Raw genomic sequence first — 23,344 nt, forward strand, 5'->3', positions numbered from 1 at the left:
ACGTTGCTGAGAAATAATATATTTAAAAAACAAATTACTGGTAATGCCACTCTTGCTGATGATAATAATAATAATAATAATTAATAATAATAGTAAATTCTGGATAGTTGTTTTTTTTTTTTTTGAGACGGAGTTTCACTATTGTTGCCCAGGCTGGAGTGCAATGGTGCGAGGCGGGCAGATCACGAGGTCACGAGATCAAGACCATCCTGGCTAACACGGTGAAACCCCGTCTCTACTAAAATATACAAAAAATTAGCCAGGCGTGGTGGCGGGTGCCTGTAGTCCCAGCTACTTGGGAAGCTGAGGCAGGAGAATGGCGTCAACCCAGGAGGTGGAGGTTGCCGTGAGCCGAGATCACACCACTGCACTCCAGCCTGGGCGACAGAGAGAGACTCTGTCTCAAAAAAAAAAAAAAAAAAAAAATTTTTTAAAGCCAATTGAAGGTACTATAGAACACTAAACCTAACGACTACAGAATATATATCCTTTTCAAGTCTACACAGAATGTTCACACATATATGCTGGGCCTTAAACAAGTATGAATAAATTTAAAAAGACTGAGATCACATAAAATATATTCTCTACCCACAACAGAATTAAATTTGAAATTGATAAAAATAGATATTTAGAATATTCCCAAATATTTGGAAATTAAGCAAGACATTTCCAAATAACCTATGGGTAAAAGAAGAAATCAAAAGGGCAGTCAAAAAATAGTTCGAACTCAGCGATAATGAAAACACAACATCAGCTTTTGTATGACATGCTTAATATAGTGCGTAAAAGGGGGAATTTATAACTTTAAGTGCTTGTTAGGAAAGAAAGGTCTAAAATCAATTGTCTAAGCTTCCATCTTAAGTATTAGTAAAAAAAGAACAGATTAACCTGATGTTAATAGAAAGGAAATCAAGAGCAGAAACCAATGAAACAAGAAACAACTAAGAAAAATAAAACAAAAATTAGCTCTTTGAAAATATTAATAAAGTTGGTAAACACCTAATAAAGAAAAAACATAAAACACATATTATTAATATCAGAAATGAACAAAGAGACATCATAGACATTAAAAAATAACCTTATGCCAGCAAATTTGACAACTAGACAAAATGGGGAACTTCTTAGACAAAAGTTATCAAAACTGATACAAGAAATAAAAAATCTGAGTAGCTGCATGTCTATTTTAAAAACTGAATTTATCAAGAGAATAAGACAAGACACAAATTAGAAGAAAATATTTGTGAAAGACATATTTGATAAAGGTCTGTTATCCATAACATACCAAGAACTCTTAAAACTCAACAATAAGAAAATGAACAACCTGATGAAACAATGAGCAAGAGACCCGAAAGGATACTTCACCAAAGAAGACATGGACACGGCAGGCAAGCATATGAAAAGATGCTCTACATCATATCATCAGGGAATTAATGGAAATTAAAACAAAAATAAGATGCCACTACACACCTGTCAGAATGGCCGAAATCCAAAACACTGACAACACCAAATGCTGACGAGGACGTGGAGCAACAAAAACCATCATTCATTGCTGACAGGAACGCAAAATGATGCAGCCACTTTGAGTATGCATTTTTCTTTTTTTTTTTTTTTTGAGATGGAGTCTTACTCTGTCGCCCAGGCTGGAGTGCGGTGGCGCAATCTCAGCTCACTGCAACCTCCACCTCCCAGGTTCAAGCAATTCTCCTGCCTCAGCCTCCTGAGTAGCTGGGATTACAGGCATGCACCACCACGCATGGCTAATTTTTGTATTTTTAGTAGAGACGGGGTTTCACCATGTTGGTCAGGCTAGTCTTGAACTCCTGACCTCATGATCCACCCGCCTCAGCCTCCCAAAGTGCTGGGATTACAGGCATGAGCCACCATGCCCAGCTTTTTTTTTCTTTTTTTTTTTTTGGAGACTGAGTCTCACTCTATCTTTATCGCCCAGGCTAGAGTGCAGTGGTACAATCTCAGCTCATTGCAGCCTCTGCCTCTTCAGTCAATTCTCCTGCCTCAGCCTTCCAAGTAGTTGGGACTACAGACACGTGCCACCACACCCAGCTAATTTTTGTTGTTGTTTTTTTTTTCCTCAGTAAAGGGGTTTCACCATGTTGCCCAGGCTGGTCTCGAACTCCTGACCTCAGTGATCTGTCTGCCTCGGCCTCCTAAGTGCTAGGGTTATAGGCATGAGCCACTGTGCCTAGCTTGCATATGCATATTAATAAGGTAGTTTCTCACAAAACTAAATATACCATCTGATCCAGCAATCACTCTCCTTGGTATTTACCCAGATGAACTGAAAACTTACATCCACCATAAATCTGCACGTGGATGTTTACAGCAGCTTTATTCAAAATTGCTCAAATTCGGAAGCAATCAAGACATCCTTCAGTAGGTGAATGGATGAATGAACTATGGCACACCCAGACAGTGGAATATTATTCAGCACAAAAAAGAAATGAGCTATCAAGCCATGAAAAGACATGGAGGAAACTGAAAAGCACATTACTAAGTGAAAGAAGCCAATGTGAAAAGGATACATACATACTATATGATTCTAGCTACAAGGTTTTCTGGAAAAGGCAAAACTATGGAGACAGTAAAAGGAGCAGTGGGTGCCAGTGGTTGGTGGGGTGGGGGTGGGAGGTGAACAGGCAGAACACAAGAGAATTTTTAGGGCAGTGAAACTATTCTGTTTGATACTATAATGGTAGATATGTGTCACTTCAAAACCCATAGAATGTACAACACCAAGAGTGAACCCTAATGTTAACTATGGACTCTGGATGACAACGAAGTGTCAGTGTAGGTTCATCAATTGTAACAAACACGACCGTGGTGTGGAATGTTGACAGCAGAGAGGGCTTACTGGGGGACAACAGTGAGATATATGGGAACCCTCTGTACTTTCGGCTCAATTTTTCCCTGAAACTAAAACTGCTCTAAAAAATAAAGTCTATTTAATAGGAAAAAACAAATTGATTATGTAATTTAAAACCTTCCTACAAAGAAAAATCCAGGCCTAGATGGCTTTACTGGCTTTTTCTTTTTAACTAAGTCTGAACTAGACAGCTTTACTCGTTAATTTTATCAAACATTTTAGGAAAAAAATAATGTCAATCTCATACAAACTTTTAGAAAACACAGGAGAATGAGGCTGGATGCAATGGCTCATGCCTGTAATCCCAGCACTTTGGGAGACTGAGGCAGGTGGATCACTTGAGATCAGCAGTTTGTGACCAGCCTGGCCAACATGGTGAAACCCTGCCTCTACTAAAAATACAAAAATTAGCCAGGCATGGTGGCATGTGCCTGTAATCCCAGCTACTCAAGAGGCGGAGGCAGAAGAATCGCTTGAAATGGGGAGGTGGAGGTTGCAGTGAGCTGAGATCACACCCTTGCACTACAGCTTGGGCGACAGAGTGAGACTCCGTCTCAGAAAAAAAAAAAAAAAAAAGGCTGGGCGCAGTGGTTCACACCTGTAATCCCAGCACTTTGGGAGGCTGAGGAGGGTAGATCACTTGAGTTCAGGAGTTCAAGACCAGCCTGGCCAACATGGTGAAACCCCATCTCTACTAAAAATACAAAAAAAAAAATTAGCCAGGTGTGGTGGTACACACCTGTAATCCCAGCTACTCGAGAGGCAGAGGCAGGAGAATGGCTTGAACCCAGGAAGGGAGGTTGCAGTTAGCCAAGATCACGCCACTGCACTCCAGCCCAGGTGACAAAGCAAGACTCTGTCTCAAAAATAAAAATTAAAAAAAAGAAATAAGCATTTCCCAATTTGTTCAATGTAGCTAGTATAACTCTGACGTGAAAGCCTCCCCACAAAGGCTTTATAAGAAAAAGATCAACATCCTGCACAAATATAGACCAAAAATCCTCAACAAGATATTAACAAATCAAATCCAGCAATAAATTTTAAAAGTCTAATATATCACATGTATTTAGGTCTCTACTCCTAGAATGCAAAATTGGTTTGATATTTTAAAAATCGATCAATTTTAAATCATTTTAACAGAATGAGAAAATCATAAACGTTATCACATCAATAAATACAGAAATATTATCTTGATACCAGGACCTGACAACAATAGTACAAGAACAAAACTACAGAATACTATCCCCCATGAATGTAAACATAAAATTCCTTATCAAAATATCACCCAACAATTCAATAATAATGATCCAGGCTCAGTGGCTCACACCTGTAATCCCAGCACTTTGGGAGGCCAAGGTGGGAGGATAGCTTGAGGCCAGGAGTTTGAAACCAGCCTGGGCAACACAGTGAGACCTTATTTCTACCAAAAAAAAAACAGGTGTAGTGGTGCATACCAGTAATCTCAGCTACTTGGGAGCCTGAGGCAGGAAGGGAGCTTGGGCCCATGAGTCAGTGGATGGAGTGAGCTATGATCACACCACTGCACTCCAGCCTGGGCAACAAAGCAAGACACCATCTCTAAAATAAAAGTAAAAAACAAAACAATAAACGTAAAGAATTATACACCACACCCAGCCAGGTGTGGTGGCTCATGCCTGTAATCCCAGCACTTTGGGAGGCCAAGGTGGGCGGATCACGAGGTCAGGAGATCAAGACCATCTTAGCTAACACGGTGAAACCCTGTCTCTACTAAAAATACAAAAAATTAGCCAGGCGTGGTGGCGTGCACCTGAGTCCCAGCTACTCGAGAGGCTGAGGCAGGAGAATGGTGGGAACCCAGGAGGATGAACTTGCAGTGAGCCGCAATCACACCACTGCACTCCGGCCTAGGTGACAGAGCAAGACTCCATCTCAAAAAAAAAAAAAAAAGAATTATACACCACACCCAGGTGGAGTTTATTCCAAAGATGCAATGCTGACTCAAGATCAGAAAGCCAGTCAATGTAATCTACCATATTAACAGGCTAAATAAGAAAAACACATGTTCATAGCAACTGACACAGAAATGCATTTGACAAAATCGAACACCCATTCATTCTTTTTTAAAAAAGCCTCTCAGAAAAATGGGAATAGAGAGGAACTTCATCAATCTGGTAAAGGGATCTAAAAAGTCCCTACAGCTAACATTATACTAAATGGTGAAAGACTGAATGCTTTCCCTATAAGAACATGAACAAGGCAAAGATATCCACTATTACTCAACACAGCTCTAGAAGTTCTTGCAATAAAGCAAGAAACAGATAAAAAAGGTATACAGTTTGTAAAGGAAAAAACAAAACTATCCCCATTTGCAGATGACGTAACTGTCTATGTAGAAATTCCCCATAATCTACAAAAAGTCTTAGAACAAGTGAGTTCAGCAAGATTGTGGGATACAAGATAAACATACAAAAGCCAATCTTATTTCAGTATATTAGCAATGAACACATGGGCAATGAAATTTAAAATACAATACCATTTACAATTGCTCAAAAAATAAAGTACTAGGTGTAAATCTAAAAAAAAAAGGGTACAGGATTTGTATACTGAAAACTATGCAACACTGAGGAAAAAATCAAAATGCTAAATATAACAGATATAACATGTTCATGGATTAAAAGACTCAACAAAAAGTACATAAATCCTCCTCAAATTGGTATAAAGGATTAATGTAATTCTAATCAAAATCCCAGCAAGATCTGTAGATATAGACAAGGTTGTTCTAAAATTTACATGGAAAGGCAAAGAAACTAAAATAGCTAAATCAATATTTTTTTTGAGACGGAGACTCACTTTGTCGCCCAGGCTGGAGTGCAGTGGCGCAATCTCGGCTCACTGCAACCTCCACCTCCCGGGTGCAAGCAGTTTTCTGCTTCAGCCTCCTGAGTAGCTGGCATTACAGGCGCTCACCACCACGCCTGGCTAATTTTTGTATTTTTAGTAGAGACAGGGTTTCACCATCTTGGCCAGGCTGGTCTTGAACTCCTGACCCCGTGATCCACCCACCTCAGCCTCCCAAAGTGCTGGATTACAGGCGTGAGCCACCACGCCCGGCTGCTAAATCAATTTTTTATAAGAAAGTGGGAACAATCAGTCTACCTGATTTCAAGACTTACACAATTATGATAATCAAGACTATATAGTATTGGCAGAGGGACAAACATGTAAATCGATAAAATAGAAGGCAGAACCCAGAAACAGACTCACAAAAATATGCCAAACTGATTTTTGACAAAGTGCAAAAACAATTCAATGCAGGCAGCATAGTTTTTACAACAAATAGCGCTGGAGCAAATGTAAATCCATCAGCAAAAAAATGAACCTCAAACTAAGGTTCACACTTTATACAAAAATTTACTCAAAATGTATCATGAACTTAAATGTAAAACATCAAACTCTAAAACTTTTATAAAAAACATAAGAGAAACCCTCAAGATCTAGGGCTAGGCAAAGAGTTCTTAGACTTGACACCAAAAGCACAATCCATAAAAAGAAAAGCTGGTCAACTAGACTTCTTGAAAATTAAAATTTTTATTCCACAAAAAACAAGTCACAGACTGGGAGAAAATACTTGCAAAGCACCTATCTGACAAAGACAAAGGAGTAGTATCTAGGAAATATACACCTTTCAAAATGGCTAAAATACAGTGATAACACCAAGTGCTAGTAAGAATGTGGAAAAAATGGATCACTCATACATTGCTAGTCCAAATATTGAATAGTACAGCCACTCTGGAAAACATCCTGGCAGGTTATTAAAAAAACGAAACATGCAATAATTAGCCAAGTGTGGTGGCGCACACCTGTAATCCCAGCTACTTGAGTGGCTAAGGCATGAGAATCGCTTGAACCTGGGAGGCGCAGGTTGCAGTGAGCCGTGATCGCACCACTGCACTCTAGCCTGAGCAACAGAGACTCTGTCGCAAAAAAAGAAAAAACCCAAGGCTGGGCGCGGTGGCTCACGCCTGTAATCTCAGCACTTTGAGAGGCCAAGGCGGGTGGATCACAACGTCAGGAGACGAGACCATCCTGGCTAACACGGTGAAACCCCGTCTCTACTAACAATACAAAAAAATTAGCCGGGCATGGTGGTGGGCGCCTGTAATCCCAGCTACTCGGGAGGCTGAGGCAGGAGAATGGCATGAACTGAAGAGGTGGAGCTTGCAGTGAGCCGAGATGGCGCCACTGCACTCCAGCCTGGGCAACAGAGCAAGACTCCATCTCAAAAAAAAAAAAAAAAAAAAAAAAACCAAAAAACTAAACATGCAACTACAATATGACCCAGCAGTTGCACTTCTGGTCATTTATCCCAGAGAAAGGAAGACCTAGGTTCACACAAAAACCTGTACGTGGGCTGGGCGCGGTGGCTCACGCCTGTAATCCCAGCACTTTGGGAGGCCGAGGCAGGTGGATCACCTGAGGTCGGGAGTTCGAGACCAGCCTGACCAGCATGGAGAAACCCTGTCTCTACTAAAAATACAAAATTAGCTGGGAGCGGTGGCGCATGCCTGTAATCCCAGCTACTCGGGAGGCTGAGGAGGGAGAATCGCTTGAACCCGGGAGGCAGAGGTTGTGGTGAGCCCAGATCGCGCCACTGCACTCCATTCTGGGCAACAAGAGCGAAACTCTGTCTCAAAAAATAAAATAAAATAAAATACCCTGTACACAAGTGTTTATATCACATTTACTCAAAAAAACCACAAACAAACTGGAAACAACCCAGATAACCTCAATGAGTGAATAAACAAACAGTGGTACATCCATACCACAGGGCAAAAAGTAAAAATGCCAACCCCAAGAGGTTGTGTTCTGTATGATTCCATTTGTGTAACATTCTTGAAATGACAAAGCTATAGAAATGGAGAACAGGGCCGGGCACAGTGGCTGATGCCTGTAATCCCAGCACTTTGGGAGGCTGAGGAGGGTGGATCACCTGAGGTCAGGAGTTCAAAACCAGCCTGGCCAACATGGCAAAGCCTCGTCTCTACCAAAAATACAAAAATTAGCCCGGCGTGGTGGCGAGCGCCTATAGTCCCAGCTACTCGGGAGGCTGAGGCAGGAGAATCACTTGACACCGGGAGGCGGAGGTCACAGTGAGCTGAGGTCAAGGTCGTGACAGTGTACTCCAGCCTGGGCAACAGAGTAGCAACATGCGGGACTCTTGTAGTAATGGAAATATTTTACATCTTGACCATATCAATGTCAATATCCTAGTAGTGATACTGTATTACAGTTTTGCAAGATGTTACCAACAGGGAAAACTGGGTAGGGCATAAGGAATCTCTCTGTATTATTTCTTACAATGGCATGTGAATCTACAACTATCTCAGAAGTTTAATTTAAAAAAAAATCAATGCCTTCCATCACATTAACAAAATAAGTGATGAAATCATGTATAATCATATCAATAAATGCAGAAAGATACTTGGACAAAATTTAACAATCATTCACTATATTTAAAAAGGGGAGGGAAAGCTGGCGTCTACAAAACAATTACAGCTAACACGATACTTAATGGTGAAATAGGCCAGGCAGGCATGGTGGCTCACACCTGTAATCTCAGCACTTTCAGAGGCTGAGGCAGGAAGATCACAGAGCTCAGGAGTTTGAGGCTACAGTGAGCTATGATTGTACCACTGCACTCCAGCCTGGGCAACAGAGCCAGACACTGTCTTTATTTTATATATTTTGGTTTTTTGTTTCTGTTTTTTGTTGTTGTTGTTGTTGTTGTTGTTGTTGTTTTTTTGGCTCACTGCAGCCTCCTGGGCTCCTGGGCTCTGGTGATCCTCCCGCCTCAGCCTCCTGCGTAGCTGGGACTATAGGTGTGTGCTACCATGGCCAGCTAATATTTTCTGTTTTGTAGAGACAGGGTCTCACTTTGCTGCCCAAGCTAGTCTTGACCTCACAGCTCAATTGATCCTCCCACCTCAACTTCCTGAGTAGCTGGGACTACAGGCCCACACCACCACACCCAGCTAATTTTTTTATTTTTTGTAAGACGGGGTTTTGCCATGTTGCCCAGGTTTCCAACTCCTGAGTTCAAGCTATCCGCCTACCTTGGCGTCCCAAAGTGCTAAGATTACAGGCATGAGCTACCATGCCCAGCTGAGACTTTGTCTCAAAAAAAAAAAAAAAAAAAAAAAGGTGGGGTTGAAATAAATGCTTTCCCCAAATACTGAGGATGAAGCAAGGATGTCCACTCTCACCACTTGTACTTATATTCATCAACTGTAGGTCCTAGCCAGTGCAATAAGACAAGAAAAAGAAAAAAAAAACCCAGAAAGTTAAATAAGACAGTAAAACTGTCTTTATTTGCAATGACATAATTAGCTGTTTACAGTCAATCCATAAAAAGTCCTACTAGAACTAATAAGGAAATTTAGCAAGGTCACAGGATATATGCTCGATCTAGAAAAAACAACCACAGCAGCAAACAACTGAAAATGAAATTTTAGGCCAGGCATGGTGGCTCATGCCTGTAATCCCAGCACTTTAGGAGGCCAAGGCTTCCCAAATTTTGCACAAGTTATTCCTAGAACACTTTCCCCAGCTCTATGAATGGTTAGTTCCATCCTGCCTTTCCGACATCTGGTAAAACATGACCATCTCAAAAAAGCCTTCCCTGTCTACCCAATCTAACGTGGCTACTCATCGTTATTCTCCAACACCTTAAATCCTGTTATGATCTCAAAATCAATCACTATATGAATTATCTTGTTTCTTCATATTGTGTGTGTTGGTCAGGCATGGTGGTTCATGCCTGTAATCTCAGCATTCTGGGAGGCTAAGGTGGGCGGATGGCTTGAGTCCAGAAGTTTGAGACCAGCCTAGGAAACATAGGGAGACCCTATCTCTGCAAAAAAATTAAAAAAACTAGCCAGGCTTGGTGGCACATGCCTGTAATACAAGCTACAGCTACTCAGAACGCTGAGACAGGAGGACCGCTTGAGCCTGGAAGGTCAAGGCTGCAATGAGCCATGATCACGCCACTGCACCCCAGCCTAGATGACAGAGTGAGACCCTGTCTCAAAATAAAAAGTATATAGTTAGATAGATAGATAGTCTGTGTGTCACCCCACTAGAATAGGGCAAATGACATAGTCTTGTTCAGTCAATAAGAGTGCCTAGAGTGGAAGAAGTCAATAAATATTTAATCAATCAATGAATGAATTAGAAATAATAAACGTGACAGAAGTTACTCAAAATCTAGAGTATCTACATGTTTATATCTAAATGTCTTGGCTCTTTTTGAAAATGGTTCTAAAAAATACAGTATCCTTAAGCATACTCTATGCAAAATCCTATATAAGGTATGAAACCTAACACTTCCCCACTCACACGAGGAAGTCAGGAAACAGCTAGCAGATGATAGCAGATGAATATAAATACACATGTTAAGCACAAAGTGAAACACTGGTTCAGTGTTTTTACATTAAAAAAAGAAACGAGCACTTGAAGCTGTTTTCAAATACTAATTTCAGACATAAAGGGGCAAAAAAGCATATAAAGCACCCCTCTGGTAAAAGAGTATGTCCCGACTGAGTTTGGTGGCTCACGTTTATAATTCCAGCAGTTTGGGATGCCAAGGCAGGTGGATCACATGAGGTCAGGAGTTCAAGACCAGCCTGACGAACATGATGAAACCCCATAACTACTAAAAATACAAAATTGGCCGGGCACAGTGGCTCACGCCTGTAATCCCAGCACTTTGGAAGGCTGAGGCAGGTGGATCACAAGGTCAGGAGTTTGAGACCAGCCTGACCAACGAGGTGAAACCCCGTCTCTACTAAAAATACAAAAATTAGCCAAATGTGGTGGCGTGTTCCTGTAATCCCAGTTACTCAGGAGGCTGAAGCAGGAGAATCACTTGAACCCGGGAGGCGGAGGATGCAGTGGGCTGAGATCGTGCCATTGCACTCCAGCCTGGGCAACGAGAACAAGACTCGGTCTCAAAAAAAAAAAATTAGCCAGGCATGGTGGTGCATGCCTGTAATCCCAGCTACTTGGGAGGCTGAGGCAGGGGAGTCACTTGAAATTCGGAGGCGAAGGTTGCAGTGAGCTGAGATCACACCATTGCACTCCAGTCTGGGCAACAAGAACAAGACTCCATCTCAAAAAAAATTAAATAGGCCAGGCACGGTGGCTCACTCCTATAATCCCAGCACTTTCGGAGGCCGAGGCAGGTGGATCACCCGAGGAGTTTGAGACCAGCCTGGCCAACATGGTGAAACCCCATCTCTACTAAAAATACAAAAATTAGCCAGGTGTGGTGGTGGGTGCCTGTAATCCCAGCTATTTAGGAGGCTGAGGTGGGAAAACCACTTGAACCCAAGAGGCAGAGGATACAGTGAGCCGAAATTGCGCCACTGCACTCCAGCCTGCTAACAAGAGCAAGACTTTGTCTCAAAATAAATACATAAATGAAGGGAAAGGGGCAAAAAAGCATATACAGCACTCCTCCAGGCCAGCCGCAATGGCTCACGCCTATAATCCCAGCACTTTGGGAGGCTGACGTGGATGGCATGGTGGCGCGCACCTGTAATCCCAGCTACTCAGGAGGCTGACAGGATAACTGCTTGAACCCAAGAGGCGGAGGCTGCAGTGAGCCGACACTGCACCACTGCACTCCAGCCTGGGCAACAGAGCAAGACTCCGTCTAGAAAAAAATAAAAAATAAATAAAAATAAAGCACTCCTGGCTGGGTGCAGTGGCTCACAGTTGTAATTCCAGGAGTTTGGGAAGCCAAGGCAGGAGGATCACTTGAGTCCAGGAATTCAAGACCGGGCTGGGCAACACAGCAAGACCCTGTCTCAAAAAAAAAAAAAAAAAAAAAAAAAAAAACAGTATGTCCCATTAGAAACACTAAGTCTGAAAGAGTCCAGCTCTAGGGATTAATCAAACTCTAGATAGTTCTCTAGTGATCTAACTGAGCCAGTATCATAAAACTATGCGGACAGAACCGAAGATTAAAAGAACAATGAATTAGCAGGCTCATACAGGCTTTTTTTTGTTACATTTATTATAGAATGAAACAGAGCCTTGCTCTGTCACCCAGGCTAGAGTGCAGTGGCGCAATCTTGGCTCACTGCAACTTCTGCCTCCCAGGTTCAATCAAGCAATTCTCCTGCCTCAGCCTCCTGAGTAGCTGGGACTACAGGCGCCCGCCACCACACCCAGCTAATTTTTGTATTTTTAGTAGAGATGGGGTTTCGCCATGTTGGCCAGACTGGTCTCGAACTCCTGCCCTCTGGTGATCTGCTCACCTCAGCCTCTGTGCTGGGATTACAGGCATGAGCCACTGTGCCTGGCCCTTGGGTAAATTTTCAATGCAACACAATTTCAACAATAATGATGATGGTAAAAAAGCACAAAATACACACATTTTAGGCTTCTTTTCCCTTCCTGATCAACCTTTGCCTAATGTCACAAAAGCATGAGTTTCCTTTCCTATCATTTATAATCCACCGTAATTCTACTCAGATGCTTAGATAGATGCAGAATAAAAAGCACCAGAAATTAACCAGATATGAAAAGGCTTCTACTGTTTTATTTAACATATATCTTTAAGACACTGATGTTGTGCATTCAAGTTTATATTATGGTAGTAGTAACTGAATGGAATTTTTAATACTTTGAAAATGCAGATACTCGTTTATAAGTGTTCTTCTATGTAGTTAATATTAATAGAAACTTTAAAAAATATAACCACTGAATGTGTAACAAACTTCCCTTTCCTCAGAAACTTCCCTTGGTAAAATAGCATTACTCAAAACTCCTCAAACAGGTTTGTTCTATAAAGAAAATTATGTTATTTACAGAAAACAGTAAATCTAAAACAAGTACAGTGCCCATCAACTGGGTTCCTAATCGGACTAGGGAAGCGGCTCCATCAATTATAGAGCTAATACCTCCACGTCAAAAGAAGTACAGGAGATACAGGAGCTACAAGGAACCAATCTTGTCTTTTATTTTCTACTTTTCTATCAAGGTATAACATATACAGTAAGTCAGTCTACATATTTTAAGTGTACACCTCCATGAAATTTTACATATCAATTCACCCATGTGACCACCACTCAAAACAAGACAGACTATTTCCAACACCTCAAAAGGCTCCATTGTGTCCTCCTACAGGTAGTTATTATTCTGACATCTATCATGAAAGATTATTTGAGCCTGATTTTGAGCTTCACATAAACAGAATCATAAAGGTTCTCTTTCAGAGTGTTTGTCTTCTTTTGCTCAAAAGTACATCTGTGAGGCCAGGCATGGTGGCTCATGCCTGTAATCGAGCACTTTGGGAGGCCAGGGCGGGTGGATCACTTGAGGTCAAGAGTTCAAGACCAATCTAGCCAACATGGCAAAACCCTGTCTCTACTAAAAATACAAAGAATTAGCTGGGCGTGGTGGCACATGCCTGTAATCCCAGCTACTCAGGAGGCTGAGGCACAAGAATCGCTTGAACTGGAGAGGCGGAGGTTGCAGTGAGCCAAGATCCTGCTACTGCACTCCAGTATGGGTGACAGAGTGAGATGTTGTCCCAAAAAAAAAAAAAAAAAGTACATTTGTGAGATTCATCCCCATTGTTGCATGTATCAGAAGTTTATTCTTTCTCATAGCTGTGCTGTTTTCTGTAAGCATGCCTCAATGTATTTATCCATTCTACTGCTGATACATAGTTGGGTTATTTCTAGTTCTGACTTATTACAAATAATATTCTTAAACTGTATACAGTATATTTCCGCGATGGACAAATACATCCATTTCTACTGGGCATATAACACAGGAAGTCATGTTATATTTATGACTTTATTAGGAACCACTAAACAGTTTTCCAAAGTGGTTGTACCATTTTGTATTACCATCTACATTTATACAACCCACCATACATGAGTTCTTTCTGCTCCTCATCTTGCCAAAACTTGGTACTATTGTTCTCTTCAACTTACTCATTCTGGTGGGGTGCAATGGTTTTGATATTTTCTTAAACATACTTCTTATTTACTCTTGCTTCATTGATACTGTTTTTCTCCCAATAAATTATTCCTAAAATTGTAATGACTATTGAATTCAGAGATGTTGTGAATTACTATTCAGAGTCAAGAACTTGCTACCAAAGTTCATTTAGTCTTATTTGTCTTCCTTCTGCCTCCATTTCTTTTTTTTTTTTCTTTTTTTGAGACGGAGTCTCGCTCTTTCGCCCAGGCCGGACTGCAGTGGCACTATCTTGGCTCACTGCAAGCTCCGCCTCCTGGGTTCACGCCATTCTCCCGCCTCAGCCTCCTGAGTAGCTGGGACTACAGGCGCCCGCCACCGCGCCCGGCTAATTTTTTGTATTTTTAGTGGAGATGGGGTTTCACCGTGTTAGCCAGCATGGTCTCGATCTCCTGACCTCATGATCCGCCCGCCTCGGCCTCCCAAAGTGCTGGGATTACAGGCGTGAGCCACTGCGCCCGGCCCTGCCTCCATTTCTTAAACACCTCCAGGTAAGAATACTTTAATCCATTTACCACTTTGTTCTTATACAAATAAACAAGTTGCCAATTACAAATCTAGCTACTTTGGAATATCCTTCATCTCATCAATACATTACTACTTCTTGTGTAAGTTTGCTGACAGGATTTGATGTACAATAAAAAAAAATACATCTTCCCTGTAAAGCCTATTCATGACAATAAATCCTTCAAACAATTCCACTTCTAAAAAAAACTAATTTTTCTGTGTAGTATTCAACAATGTTAAATATTTCAAAAAAATGCAATGTTTGTGCAGCTAGCTAACCAACACTTATTTTGCCAACTTGTTATTAAAATCTATCCTAACAATCTGTGTAGCTAGGAAGGGAGCCACAGATGTGACATAATCAAGATTTTCCAGATTACTTTTAATTATGGGACTATTTTGCTCAAATGCTGAACTATCAGCATTTCCAGACTACTGAATGCCAGATAAGTAATGGGACTTTATCATTATTCTGATAAGCCTTTGGATAACAAAGTCAGATAGCGCTAAACACTCTTCCATCTATTATATTACTAAGGCAGCTGCCCAAATGATCCATAAATTACACATAAACAAGTTGCCAATTACAAATCTAGCTACCTCCATCTCTGTGCCACATCAGACAACTCACAGCATTCAGATCCAATGAACAACCCTTGGCCTGCTAAAAACAATTATAATTAACAGCTGTGGATGAGTGAGTAGTTAGTTATAGATTTCTGAGAAACTAGGAATTGTTCCATACAACAGGAAAGGTGTTTGTTGAATCAAAATATTGGGAATGGCAGAGATCTTAAAAGAAAATATGCAACCCAGCATCATGGCTCAGGCCCTACATCCCAGCACTTTGGAAGGCTGAGGCAGGAGGATCACTTGAGGCCAGGAGTTTCAGACCAGCCTGGACAACATAGCAAGACTGTTTCCACCCCCACCCCCACCCCGCCTCAGAAAAAGAAATCCAGCACAATCCCCTATCTAAATCCAGTACTAAACCCATATCTTCCATAAAAGGCAGCATGGTGAAAAGAGAGTAAAATTCTGAAATCACACTGGGTGTGGTGGCTCACGCCTCAGGTGGCTAGTGTCTGCAATCCTAGCACTGTGGGAGGCCAAGGAGGGCTGACCGCTTGAGCCTAGGGGTTCAAAGCCAGCCTGGGCAACATGGCAAAACTCTGTCTCTAGAAAAAATACAAAAAATTAGTCAGAAGTGTTGGGAGGCAGAGGTTGCAGTGAGCCAAGATTGCACCACTGCACTCCAGCCTGGGTGGCAGAGCAAGACCCTGTCTCAAAAAAAAAAAAAAGAAAAAAATGAAATCAGACATCACAGCCCCTGGTTCACTTCTGTACTTCCTTACTAACCAGCACTACGACCTGGGCAAATTACCTAATCTGAGTCTCAACTGCCTCATCTGTAGGGAATTATGCCAATTATACCCCTATCTCATAGAACCACTATATGAATTATGTTAAGATACTATATGGATTATTTTAAGATTAAATGAGATAATCCATATAGTGTCTACAACATAAAAAATTTTAGTTCAAATGTCTCCTTTTGCCAGAAAGAATACCGATCACATAGGGAACTTAAGTTATGGCGCTGTGAGGGCCACCTCACTTCTCACCCAAACAAAATTACAAAAATACATGAATTCCCTCTACAACATCTTGGAAATCAAGTCCTGGTCTTTAAACTGGAATACACATGTCCGTAGGGGGTACACAAAGATATGCAAGCAAGGGAATCAACTTCCACGCTCCTCTCATAAACCTGATCTGTGTGGATAACTAGATGATCAATTTTAAATTTTCAGGCATAAAATTTATTACTTTAGGATGGGTAGGAAAACTACAGCCCTAAACCAGATCTGGTCTGCTACCAATAAAGTTTTATTGGAACACAACTACACACAAATACTTGCATATTATCTACGGCTATTTTCTGGGTTTTTTGGGGTTTTTTTGAGACAGAGTCTTGCTCTGTCGTCCAGGCTGGAGTGCAGTGGAGCGATCTCAGCTCACTGCAACCTCCACCTCCCGGGTTCAAGCGATTCTCCTGCCTCAGCCTCCCAAGTAGCTGGGACTACAGGTGCCTGCCACCACTCCCAGCTAACTTTTGTATTTTTAGTAGAGACCGGGTCCTGCCTCAGCCTCCCGAATAGCTGGGACTACAGGCGCCCACCACCACACCCAGCTAAATTTTTTTTTTTTGAGACACTGTCTCGCTCTGTCACCCAGGCTGGAGTGCAGTGGCACAATCTCTGCTCACTGCAAGCTCCACCTCCCGGGTTCACGCCATTCTCCTGCCTCAGCCTCCTGAGTAGTTGGGACTACAGGCGCCCGCCACCACGCCCGGCTAATTTTTTTTGTATTTTTCAGTAGAGGCAGGGTTTCACTGTGTTAGCCAGGATGGTCTCGATCTCCTGACCCCATGATCCACCTGCCTCAGTCTCCCAAAGTGCTGGGATTACAGGCGTGAGCCACCACACCCGGCCACATATTGTCTATGGCTGTTTTCTCACTACAGTGAGAGTTGAGCAGTAATCACAGAAACCATGTGGCCCATAAAGCCTTTCATCTGGCCTTTGACAGAAAGTTGACTTTTGCTTTAGGATAAAATTCTGTGGGAAAAGTGGAATGGATACAAGTTCAAAAAGAAAAAGGAAAAATATGTAATGAACAAACTCCCAAAATGATAAAAATGACCAAAACTAACTCAACTAACTATATTAAGAAATTGAATTAGTAAAATCTTCCCAGAGAGAAAAACCCAGGCCCACAGGACTTCACTGGTAAATTCTATGAAACACGTAAGAAATAATACCAATCCTACACAAACTATTTCAGAAAACAGAGGAGGAAGGAACACTTCCCAATTCATTTTATGAGGTCATAATTACTCTGCTACTAAGGCCAAAGATGACATAAAAAAAAGGAAACCTCAGACCAATATCCATCATGAACATAGTCACAAAAATTAACAAAATGTTAGCAAATTGAATCCATCTATATGTAAAAAGTAGTAGATACATTACTAAGCGGGGTTCATTTCACAAATGCAAGATGGGCTTAACATCTGAAAATCAAGTAATGTAATAAGCTATGTTATGTATTTCTTACAGTCTTTGTTTCAAAAGTTTAGTTGTATGTTTTTACAACATCAAATTGATATTGTATTTAGGTAATTTTATATTTATTTTTAAGAAGTCAATATTTACTTGTCAGAAATTACATCCTAAACTATTTAAAATTAAATAATTACACTATGTAAATCTACGATGAAAAGTTTCAGGTGCCAACTTAAAAGTATATAAGATCTAACAGATTCCACAGTCTTTTAGACATTCTCAAGAAGAAACGTTTTAAGACCAGTAACCCAGCCTATACCTGAAAGCCTGAAATGACAAGGAGAAAAATAATCATTCATGCCAAAGCAACACCACCATATCTTCAAACTTTTGACTTCTGCCCATAAATTTACTCTTAGCACATCTAGATCTAAACCTAATATTCCAGGTACAAGCCTACTAGTGATGCAACCTTTCTCATTCTAGATTTTGCATTTTCCTGATACAATATACTAATGCAGGTCACATCGGTTCTTCTCACAGCCTTCTTAACCACACCACTGATTGGTGATTAAAACATCACATCTTTTTATTATAGAACTCCTGTGAGGTCACATCTCCACCCTCCCCCAATAGGTATAGTTGATTTTTTTTGGACCCAAGCGTAATTTCTCACATTTATACATGCTTCCTTCATTTCATTAAACAGCACTGAGCAAAAATATTGAGATCTTTTCCCATTCTGGCAATCACCAACCAAATGACTCTTTCTTTACTTCACAAAGGCACCAAATCCAATGAGCAAACCCTCTAGATAAGGTCTCAAATACATGAAGTATATAAAGAAAGTGATGAAATCCCAGTTCAGATCACTGGAATTCCAGCTGTCAGTAGTGTCCACAAATCAAACCTCTCCATACATAGATTTTCAAACTCATGACTCCATCTAACTACCACAATCTGGCAAATTCCTCCATCTCGCCCACTCAGTTATCGTAAGACTTAGTAAGACCAGGCGTGGTGGCTCACACCTGTAATCCCAGCACTTTGGGAGGCTGAGGTGAGTGGATCACCTGAGGTCAGGAGTTCGAGACCAGCCCGGCCAACATGGTGAAACCCCATCTCTACTGAAAATACAAAAATTAGCCAGGCGTGGTGGTGCATGCTTGTAATCTCAGGTACTTGGGAGGCTGAGGCAGGAGAATCGCTTGAACCAGGAGGCAGAGGTTACAGTGAGCAGAGATTGCACCACTGCACTCCGTCCAACCTGGGCAATGGAGTGAGACTCCATCTCAAAAAAAAAAACTTCATAAATGCCTTGCTAAAATTCTGACACACTATCATTATGGTCACTACACTCCTTTGAGACACAATTTGGATGTCCTGTCCTGTTGTTCTGGCTGAATTTAGGAGAACTCTAGTAAGCCCTTCTCTGGATAAGAAAAGAAAAACGATACATCTTCCATTTTGTATTAATTACAGAATCTCACAAATGGCAAGGATTTTAAACATTTTCTAATGTTGTTTTTCTTAGAGATAGAGTCTTGCTATGTTGCCCAGGCTGGCCTTAAGCAATCCTCCCACCACTGCACTCGGCCCTAGTCTAATATTTTTCTTTTCTTTTCTTTTTTTGAGAAGGAGTTTAGTTCTTGTTGCCCAGGCTGGAGTGCAGTAGCATATCTTGGCTCACTGCAACCTCTCCCTCTCGGGTTCAAGCGTTTCTCCTGCCTCAGCCTCCCAAATAGCTGGGATTATAGGCACCCACCACCACACCCAGCTAAGTTTTGTATTTTTAGTACAGACGGGGTTTCACCACGTTGGCCAGACTGGTCTCCAACTCCTGACCTCAGGTGATCCACCCGCCTCAGCATCCCAAAGTGCTGGGATTACTGGCGTGAGCCACAGTGCCCGGCCTTAATATTTTTCAAACTATACGTCATGACCTATTAGGGGTCAGACTCAATTTAGTGAGTTGCAACCAATATTTTTTTAGAGTGCATCTTCTGTAGAAAGGGTAAGTAAACTTTTCATTGGTGTGTGTGTGTACACACTGAGTGTGCAGGGGCACAATAAGTCATGATGTATAATATATCTAACTGTGGGTCACAGGTAAAAAATTTTGAGACACTTTTCTAGCCCCACAGCCCTATGCCAAGGAGGCTCTACCAAGAAATTGGTAATAAACAAAAAGTCATGTTTTTACAACCATTTTTACATCATACAGAGAAACTATCTAAGAGGATTTTGTGCTCAGTACACGTAATCTGCCATTCATTAAAAAAAAAAAAAAGATTAGGATCCATCTGGGTGTCCAGTTGAAATACTAAACTGCTTGGAGACAGCCATTCTGTTTTGGTGGGGTGAAGACCTGTATTTGAGACAGCAGACTGAAATCGGTTTGGTCTGTGGCAAAGGAAGAGAAGAAAAACCATTCTGGGTCGCAAGTTCCTCACCTGTAACCACAGGAGAAGACTATTGGCTTGGTCAGTTGATTTTCAACTAATCTCCCAATTGAAGAGTTAGGCGAAGCAATTGCTATTGGGAGATTAATTGAAAATTAACTGACCAAGCCAACAAGGGCTATGCCTCCCACAAACCAAAACACTTTAACCACTCAACAAGTCAAGTATTGATAAATACAATCAGTATCACACAAAGCGTACTGAAAAGAACCACAGACTTGCATCAAAGGCAGAAATGAATCCAGGGATAACTTCCTGGGATTCGAAGATGTGACCTGGTAGGTATAAATTTCTCAGGCATCCTCTTTTTCTACCCTCCAGTTCATCTCCGTCCTCAAGCTATCAGTCATGGATGTGGCACTGGCGTTCTTCTCTGCCACCGTATCTCATTATGCAAAGGGAAACTGAGGCACGAAGAACAGAGTGAGTGAGCCAAGGAACTGCAGCAGCCACCAACAAGGCTGGACTAAGGGCCCAAGCAGCTAATGCCTCACTCCCCACACAATCCCCATACTATTTAGAATCCTGCAGTCCTCAGCCTTCCACCTCAAACCAAACTCCTGGGGCCGCCCGTAGTACCTGGTCCCCTGCTCATCCGATGAAGCCCCCAGCTCTTGCCTGCCTGCCTCTATAAAGGTCTACGAGGCCTGGAACTCTGAAGCCTAAAGCAACCCCGGCAGCCCCCTCCCACGAGCGTCCACAAACCAGTAGCCTCCCTTCGCTCCCACCTCCGCGCCGACGGGCCTGGAGCTCCTCCGCACACCACACCAAGCCGACCACGCAACACCAGAGGACCCACAGAAGAATTCTCTCCACGCCCACCCCCACAGCTTCGGCCTTCACCACCGCCGCCGCCGCCGGAAGCGCCCCCACGTCTCCACGCCACCACCGTGAGGTCACTTCCGGCGCGACAGCTTGGAATCCAGGGCCGGCAATTGAGGGGCGTGGCACCCGGGAAATTTAAGAGGTTGGAAGAACGTCCCTTCGGCCTTACAGAATTGCGCTTGGGTAGTCATTTTGCGCTCCACGCTTACTTATGTCCTGTGGCGTCTTGGCTGGAATCGAGGCTCTACCCACGACTCCCCAGCCTCGATGCCTGGGTCCCCCTCTTGCAGGCTCGATGAAAAGCACCCGCTTCCCCTCCTGTTACCCCAGCGCCAATCGCAGAGCTGGAGCGGAGGACTTTCCGGGAGGCCTGGTGACGTGACAGCCCCTCCGTGCTAAACTGCAGCTGTGGGACTTAATAAGTGCGACAACCCCCTGATGGATTAAAGAAAACAAGATATTCCTGCCGTGGTCGATCTTCAAAGCGTATCAGCTTCAGCCCATTTGGGGGTTAGAATCAGCCAGTCCGTGCTTGACTGCTCTCCCTTCCCCCATACTCAGTACACAGGAAAGTGCCGCTCTTCTACCCTTGGCATTTTAGAGTCTTGATTTGTGGGGAGACGAGAAAGCATGCGTTTAGGGCCAAGACCGTGTAATGAGGAATACTGCATAGCCTTGAAGCCTGACACCTGGTTTGGGAACCACTACTTGGGCGAATAGCATAGAGTAGGGTAGCAGTTCCAAACCTAGCTCTACAAAATCAGTTGAAGAACTTTGTAAAATTTACACTTTCTAGGGGACTGCTTCACCTCTCCCCCTCCATCACCAGAGATTCCCTAGGTCAGAAGGGGTCCTTGTCTTTTAAAATTACTGTTATTAATGAACACTTATAGAGCAGTTTTTGGTTCAGGGCAAAACTGAACAGAAAGTACAGAGTTCCCATATATCCCCTGTACACACAGGCACATACACACACAACTTGTCCCCTTATGGACATCTTGTGCTACAGTGGTACATTTGGTAACAATTGATTACCCAACTTTGACACATCATTATCACCCAGAGTCCATAGTTTACATTAGAGTTTACTCTCGGTGTTGCACATTCTGTGGGTTTTGACAAATATGTAATGACATGTATCCAACATTATGGTATCATACACGATAGTTTCACTGCCCTGAAAATCCTCTGTCCTCTGCCTATTCATCCTTCTCAGTCCCCTAACCACTGGCAACCACTGCTCCTTTTACTGTCTCCATAGTTTTGCCTTTTCCAGAATCCCATATAGTTGGAATCATACAGTATGCAGCCTTTTCACATCGGATTCTTTCACTTATGCACTTAAAGTTCTTCCATGTCTTTTCATGGCTTGATAGCTCATTTCTTTTTTGTGCTGAGTAATAATATTCCATCGTCTGGATGTGCTGCGGTTTATCCATTCACCTACTGAAAGACATCTTGGTGGCCTCCAAGTTTGGGTAATTATGAATAAAGCCGCTATACATCATGTGCAGATTTTTGTGTAGACATGAGTTTTCAATTCATCTGGGTAAATACCAAGGAGTGCAACTGCTGGATTGGATGGTATATTTAGTTTTGGGAGAAACTACCAAACTGCCTTTCAAAGTGGCTGCATCATTTTGCATTCCCACAGCAGTGAATGAGGGTTTCTGTTGCTCCACATGCTTGTCAGCATTTTGTGGTGTCAGTATTTTGCCGTTCAAGTAAGTGTGTAGTAGTATCTTATTGTTTTAATATGCAATTCCCTAATGACATATGATATTGAACATCTTTTCATATACTTACTTGCCATGTGTATATCTTCTTTGATGAAGTGTTCGTTCAGGTATTTTGCCCATTTTTACATTGTGTTATTTTCTTGTTGTGATTTAAGAGTTCTGGGTATATTGTAGATAACAGTCCTTTATCAGATACGTCTTTTATAATATTTTCTCCTAGTCTGTGGCTTGTCTTCTCATTCTTCTTTTGAAGAGCAGAAGTTTTAAATTTTAATGAAGTCCAGCTTATCAATTATATTTTTCACAGATTATGCTATTGGTATTGCCCTAAAGTCATTGCCATTCCCAAGATCAGTTAGGTTTTCTCCTGTGTTGTCTTCCAGGAGTTTTATAGTGTTCCATTTTACATTTAGGTCTACAATCCATTCTGAGTTAATTTTTATGAAGGGTGCAAGGTCTTTGCCTAGATAATTTTTTTTTTTTTTGAGATGGAGTCTCACTCTGTCGCCCAGGCTGGAGTGCAGTGGCACGATCTCAGCTCACTGCAATGTCTGCCTCCTGGGTTCAAGTGATTCTCCTGTCTCAGCCTCCCAAGTAGCTGGGATTACAGGCACCCGCCACCACACCTGGCTAATTTTTGTATTTTTAGTAGAGACAAGGTTTCACCATGTTGGCCAGGCTGGTCTCGAACTCCTGATCTCAATTGATCTGCCCATCTCGGCCTCTCAAAGTGCTGAGATTACAGGCGTGAGCCACCGTACCCAGCCTGATACATTTTGTATGTGTGTGAAAATTCAGTTGTTCCAGCATAATTTGTTGAAAAACCTA

At 42.1% G+C, this 23,344-nt stretch overlaps 1 protein-coding gene across 5 annotated transcripts in view; it reads right to left on the reverse strand.

Annotated features, from left to right (window-relative positions):
* EDC3 (enhancer of mRNA decapping 3) overlaps positions 1 to 21,096 on the reverse strand; it is a 65,608-nt gene extending 44,512 nt beyond the window's left edge. Inside the window, exons 1-2 of one of the 5 annotated variants that reach the window (XM_054667047.1) lie at positions 20,681 to 20,844; positions 11,637 to 11,725 (exon numbers count right to left, since the gene is read on the reverse strand). The gene's annotated coding sequence lies outside the window, so the exon portion shown is untranslated. Of the gene's footprint in view, positions 1 to 1,467; positions 1,550 to 11,636; positions 11,726 to 20,680; positions 20,865 to 20,986 lie in introns of those variants that run through there. The other 4 variants (XM_016927193.4, XM_054667045.2, XM_054667046.2 and 1 more) reach the window with 4 other exon arrangements.
* Between the last annotated feature and the right edge of the window lie 2,248 nt (positions 21,097 to 23,344).

Source organism: Pan troglodytes, chromosome 16, assembly GCF_028858775.2.
Source record: "Pan troglodytes isolate AG18354 chromosome 16, NHGRI_mPanTro3-v2.0_pri, whole genome shotgun sequence".
Taxonomy (NCBI): Eukaryota; Metazoa; Chordata; class Mammalia; order Primates; family Hominidae; genus Pan; species Pan troglodytes.